At 58.7% G+C, this 6,115-nt stretch overlaps 1 long non-coding RNA gene across 1 annotated transcript; it reads left to right on the top strand.

The window, feature by feature from the left end:
* The first annotated feature begins 1,322 nt into the window (after positions 1 to 1,322).
* On the top strand, positions 1,323 to 5,638 carry LOC140595448 (uncharacterized). Its single transcript, XR_011997061.1, has 2 exons — positions 1,323 to 1,707; positions 4,362 to 5,638. It is a non-coding gene; the product is annotated as an uncharacterized lncRNA (long non-coding RNA).
* Positions 5,639 to 6,115: the final 477 nt, after the last annotated feature.

Below are 6,115 nucleotides of genomic sequence, written 5' to 3'. Positions count from 1 at the left end.
TCCGCGCGAGAGTGACAGTGACGGGTGTGTCGTGCAGGACACTGCAGGGGGGAAGCCAGTCAGGGCGGGAGCCTCTGAGGCTCTGGCGTGGTAGGCCTGAGGGGCTGGGGGAGACCCGCCACCCCCTCCTGGCTTCACGCTGGAGGAAGGCCGGTGGGACCGGAGCCGCGGGGCACCCAGGAGGGCACCAGAGGCCAGGCCGCGCGCCCCGATATGACCCAGCTGGTTCCGTGGGCCTTAACCTGAGCAGGGCAGAATGGGCCAAGGCCAGGGTCAGAGCGCAGGGCCGGGAGGGGCCCCGGGGCGGCTCCCCCCACCCCGCGGCTGTCGCTGCAGGCCCACGGAGGGCTCCTCTGGCTTCCCCCGCCCTCCAGGTCCGCACTTGCCCGCCGCTGCCTCTGAGACCGCCGCTTCCTCCTCGGCCCCGCCCGCAGCCCGGCTCCTCCCCTCCTGCAGCCCCGGCCCTCCCCTCCCGGCAACCCCGCCCCTCCCCTCCTGCAGCCCCGCCCCTCCCGCTGTCCGGCACCTGCTCCCCGGCCTGTTCCCCTGCCATCGCGTGTCTGGCCCCGCAGCTGCGTCCCCCCCGACCTGTGAACGCTCCAGGACACCCCTCCAGCTTCTACTCCCTGCCAAGCGTTCAGTGGAACGCAACCTGTATTTACCGTCGGCAGCTGTGAGAGGAGGCCCCGCAGGCTCCCCCAGCGCCCCGGCCCCCCCCCCCCGAGCTCCCCCAGCGCCCCGGCCCCCCCGAGCTCCCGAGGTCCAGCAGGGCCAGGCCCCGCGGGCTCCCCCAGCGCCCCTGCCCGCCCCCCGGCTCCCCAGCGCCCCGCCCCCCCAGCTCCCGAGGTCCAGCAGGGTCAGCCCCCACTCAACTCCCCCAGCGCCCCGGCCCCCCCCGGCCCCTCCCCGGCCCCGAGGTCCAGCAGGGTCAGGCCCACTGCTGTAATAAATCTGGCCGTCCAGGAAGCGGGGATTCTTTTTCTGACAAAACAGCGTGTAGCTGCCCCTCCGAGGGCTGTTTCACCCGAGACTCGGGGGGCAGGCGGGGGCTCGGCTGGAGGCTGCAGAGCGCCCCTTCCCAGGCCCGCCCAGCGCGCAGATTCAGGGCCGACGGGACCAAGCTCCGGCCGACGCCAAGCGGACGGAACCGAGGCGGGAGCGGTGGCTCCGGGGCGAAACGCCCCCTCCCCCCCGGGCCCGGAGGCGGAGGCAGTGCTCGTGCAGCGCGGCCACTCCCCGCGGAGCGTGCGGGGCGGCGGCGGGAGGCGCATGAGGGGCGCCGCAGGGCCTGGGCCTGTCCCAGCCGCCCCGCTCCTGGGCTCATCCGCTCTTGGATGAGAACCAAGCCAGGATGTAGGTGAGAAAGAAGGTCGCCGGGCGAATTCAGGGAAAGCCAGCAGCAGCGAGCGGAGCCGAGGCCGGCACAGCGCGTGGCCAGGGCCGCGTGGGCTGCCAGGCGTGCCCCTAAAGGAGGAAAATGTTTTGTACTCTGAACCCCAGAGTCCTTCTTATCAGCTCCTGGTCACTCCCTGTGGCCTTGCCAGGTCACTTATCCACTCACCCCGTGTTTATTGAGCTTCCACCGAGCACCAGATACGGAGGGAAGAATCAGCACAGGTTGTCAAGGAGCAGGAGCCCTGCCTTAGCTGGGGGTGTGGACAAGTCAACAACTGTGGTGTGATGGCTGTAAGCACTGGGTCTAAGCAGGTAAGAGAGACCACAGGGGACGTCCTGGGCAGGTGACATCCAAATTGATCCTGGAAGGGTGAGGCAGGATTGGCTGGACTGAGTGGTGGCAGGGTAGGGAGAGGGGGAAATGAGTCTGGACAGGTGAGCAGGATCGTACCACCAAAGGTCTGTGTCCCACAACACGGAGTTGAGTCTTTAACTTAGGAGTAACACAGAGGCACTGCAGCAGGTTAAACAGCAGAGTGGCAGGGTCAGCTTTGTGTCTGAGGAGATCACCGTGGCTGCTGTGTAGAGAACTAAGGACCAGGACGTAGGGGAGCTTGGTCAAACTAGAAGACCGGCACGCAGCGCACACAGCGCTGCGCTGGCGGTGGGGACGGTGGGGAGAATTGGAGGGATCTGAGGCATGATTACAGGGCACCCTCTGTAAGACTGAGCAATGACTTGGAAGAAAAGTGAAGGATCAAGAATGACGCCTAGGTTTCTGGTGGGGGCTGCCAGATGGATGCACGTCACTAACCACGGTGGTGACCACCAGAGAGGCAGGCTGCGGCTGGGGGGAGGGACGAAATGGGTCGGAGGCGACTTGGGGCAGGTGAGGCTGAGGGGAATGACTATTAAAGGCGGGCATGCCAGATCTTACTCACAGATGACTGTGAAAGCACCAGTACAAGAAAAGGTTAAGGACAAAGAAAGAAAGGGGCCAAGAGCCAATGGTGGGAAGGCTCTGGAAGAAACCAAAGGGCATAGGAGTCAGAGGATGGTAGGAGGATGAACCCTAGTGAGGCCACCTTGGTTCTGGGGATGAAAGGAAGGGTGCAGCAGCAGGTGTGCAGGTGCCTCGGGTCTTCCTCACCCCAAGGCCCGGAGTCCTGCCCTGCCTTCTCACATCTCCTGGCTTCTCGTGTTTTCCTTGATCTTCCTTGAGTTCTTTAGCCAGTTGGTGAATTAGCTCTTCCGCATAGAAGGACTGCTTTGAACAGAGAGTTGGCCTGGATGAGTGAGTCGGAGCTTCAGGCTTCCCATCCCCACTGGAGACAGAGCACCTGGATGGGCAGCTGCAAGGTTCAGCTGAGAGGGTGTGTGAGCCACTCAGAGGGGCGCTCAGCACCCAGCACTGCGGGTGATGGGAGTCCTCTTTCTCGGATGTGTGCTGACTGACCCCGAGTGCACCTGTGTGCTCCAGGGGAGCTTCCAGAAGCAGCCTTTCTGTCTCAAGCCCTTTCAAAGCTGGAAGCTTTTTTTTTTTTTTTTTTTTTTTAGCAGTCAACTAAATTCCTAAGCACAATTTTCTGTTCATTGGCAAAATCAAAGATAGTGAAGAAGCTGTGCAGTCCCATGGAGGGATTCCACAAGCTGCCCAGCACTTCAAAAAAAATCCTGGTTCTGTCAATAACTGGAAACTCTGGGGTTTAGGGCCCTAGAACTGGTATTTTTAATATTGGTCTAATGAAAAGGGCAGAGTCTGCAGTAAGTAGAATTTAATTTTAGTCCAGGCTCTCCATTAGGTAGCTGACCTGGCTCCATGTCTGAGCGTATGAAACGAGGGGAATAAACCCTGTTCATGGAGTTACTATGAACCAAGTGGGAGAGCAGAGGGCAAAGCACCCTGGAGGGGGCCTGTGCTGCATGGGAGGCCCGCGAGTCCCCTGCGCCTGAACTCGGGTGGGTGGGTTTGGGGACAGCCCTCCGCTGCACCCCGGCAGGCGCTTGGCCAGGGTCCCCTACCACAAGGCCTACAGGCCACTCATGAGAATTTTAGAGGATTCCTTTTTATTTATTTATTTATTTATTTATTTATTTTTAATTTATGATAGTCACAGAGAGAGAGAGAGGCAGAGACACAGGCAGAGGGAGAAGCAGGCTCCATGCACCGGGAGCCCGACGTGGGACTCGATCTCGGGTCTCCAGGATCGCGCCCTGGGCCAAAGGCAGGCGCCAGACCGCTGCGCCACCCAGGGATCCCGAGGATTCCTTTTTTAAAAAAGATTTTATGTATTCATGGGAGACACACACACACACACACACACACACAGAGGCAGGGACACAGGCCGAGGGAGAAGTAGGCTCCTTGCGGGGGGTGGGGGGGGTGCCGGACGCGGGACTCAATCCCGGGACCTGGGGTCCCGCCCTGGGCCGAGGCAGACGCCCAGCTGCTGAGCCCCGGGCCCGGAGCATTTCTTATGCAGGTGCTACATTCCGCCCCATGAAAGGAAGCGGGATGTATCTTAGTTAAATTGCATACTCACCATCGCCCTCGTTGGGGATCTGCCTTCAGCTACATTTCATGTTTCCAAGGGAAGTCCCCGCAGTCCCGGGAGCCCCGCCGCGCGGGCATCAGCTGCTCCGCGGAGGAAGCCCCCCGCCCCCCAAGGGCACTGTCCTCCCACCCCGGGTCCAGGTTCCCTACCGGAGCTTACCCGGGGGCCCGGGGCGCAGAGGCGGAATGCAGCGGGGCCCTTGCGTGCTGCGCCGGGAGCCCGGCCGCGGGCGGCGGTCTCCACTGGTCCCCGGGAGCCTGCGGTGTTCACCCAATGACACGCTCCGCAGGGGGCCCCTTGAACTTGAATCCTCCCGTTGGTCCCCTGATGATACGTTCTGACTTTGGGCGTTGAGTCTTTTTTCCCTCAGTGATCCTGGACGTGAAGGGCTAAATCCAGGGTTCTTTACAGGTAAGGACCCCATTCTGTCCTCAGGGAGCCCTAACACGGACCGCCTCCGTTTCTCTCCGGCACGCATGGACCCCAGATCGGCTCCCTCCGCCCTCACTTCACGGCCTGTCCAAGGAACGGCCCACCGGTGAAATCAATTCCGCTTGCAAGTCTAGGATGCCGGCTCGGGGGTTTGCGGGGTTTTAAGTTTTTAAATTGAAGTGCTGATTTTAACCCCAAGTTCCTCCCTCAGCAGAAGGTGCAGCCACTTTTATTCATCTATTTATTTTTGCCTGTGTCAGTTGGCCTAGGCCAGCAATGCTCCCGGCCCCAGACCCACGGAGGGGTGGGTAGTTGAGAAGTGAAGGAATCCCAGCAGCTCCAGGCCCTCGGCTCCATCATGGGCCTTCAGGAGCCCCAGAGGGAAGGAGGAAGCGAAGAATGTTCCCGTGGGTTGTGAGAGCCTTCCTCCTTTAATACTTAGACGTTAAATTGAGTGACTTTTCAAGTATTGGTTTGTGACGAGCCTGTTTTCAGATTCAAGGGCAGCCAATATAAACCTGGATTTTCAGGGAGCAATGAAATCGAAGAGTCTGACCTCTCGGCTCCCCGGCAAGTGGGGTGACCAGATAATGTCATTCCTGGATGAAAGCTCCCCATGGCCCCATCTCCTTTAGAAGGAAATCCAGAGGCCTGCACAAGCTGCCCTGCCTCCAAAACCCGTCTCCTCTGGGCCTTTGGATGTACAGCCACACCTGCAGCAGGCCTGTCATCTCCCTGGGTGCTGCCTGGGATAGTTCCCCTCCAGGCAGCCTCTTTTTTGTTTGAGGTCTCACACTCACATTTCACCTACTCAGAGACTGTCTCTGGCCACCTGCATGTCATGGTCCTAACCTCTCGGACCCTTAGGCTTCTTATCTTTAAAATGGTGCTAGTAAAGTCTACTGTGATCTTATATGGGAACTTGGCTGAGCTACAGCACCCAGGTGTTTGGCCAAACAATATTCTGGATGTTTCTGTGAGAGTGTTTTCAGATGAGATTAACATTTACATTGGTCGCCTTAGGGAAAGCAGATTGCCCTCTGTGAAGTGGGTGGGCTGTATCCAATCAGTTGAAGGCACAGATAGGCTAAAAGACTGACCTCTCCTGAGCAAGAAGGTATTCAACCAGCAGGCAGCCCACAATATCAGCTCTTCCCTAGGCCTCCAGGCTTGCAGCCCACCCTGCAGAGCTTGGACTTGCCCACCTTTGTCATATAAGCAAATTCCTTAAAATAAACCTCGTATGTATGTATAAATTCTCCTGGTTTTGTTTCCCTGGAAAACCCCAAACTAATACAATTACCTTGTAGGATTTTATAAGATTCACTAGCACTATTACTCCCATTTATTGAGTGCTTACAGTGTGCCACCCACCTTGAAAGTGGGTACCATACTTTATCAGATGGAATCCTCACCACAACCTTAAGACTTGGTGCCACTATTATCCTCCGTGGACAGCAAAACAACGGACACCTAGATGACAGTCCCTCAGTCAGTAAGACTGGCCTGATGGTGGTTTGAGCGGGGAGTCCTAGAGGAGAGACACGTGTGTGACCAGATATCTGGACTTTGTGCACTCTCATTTCAGACCTGTCCACTTAAATAACTTTTCCCTGATGAGGTCATATGTTAACACCCGCCACCTGAATGGGCTGCTTCCAGCAGGCCAGAGGGTGGGAGAGAGCTGCAGCCTGCAGGCCACAGTGGCTAATGGGGCGCCTGCCAGAGAAATG

The sequence above is a fragment of the Vulpes vulpes genome, chromosome 14 (genome assembly GCF_048418805.1).
Source record: "Vulpes vulpes isolate BD-2025 chromosome 14, VulVul3, whole genome shotgun sequence".
NCBI lineage: Eukaryota > Metazoa > Chordata > Mammalia > Carnivora > Canidae > Vulpes > Vulpes vulpes.
This window is presented reverse-complemented; position numbering and strand designations above follow the sequence as displayed.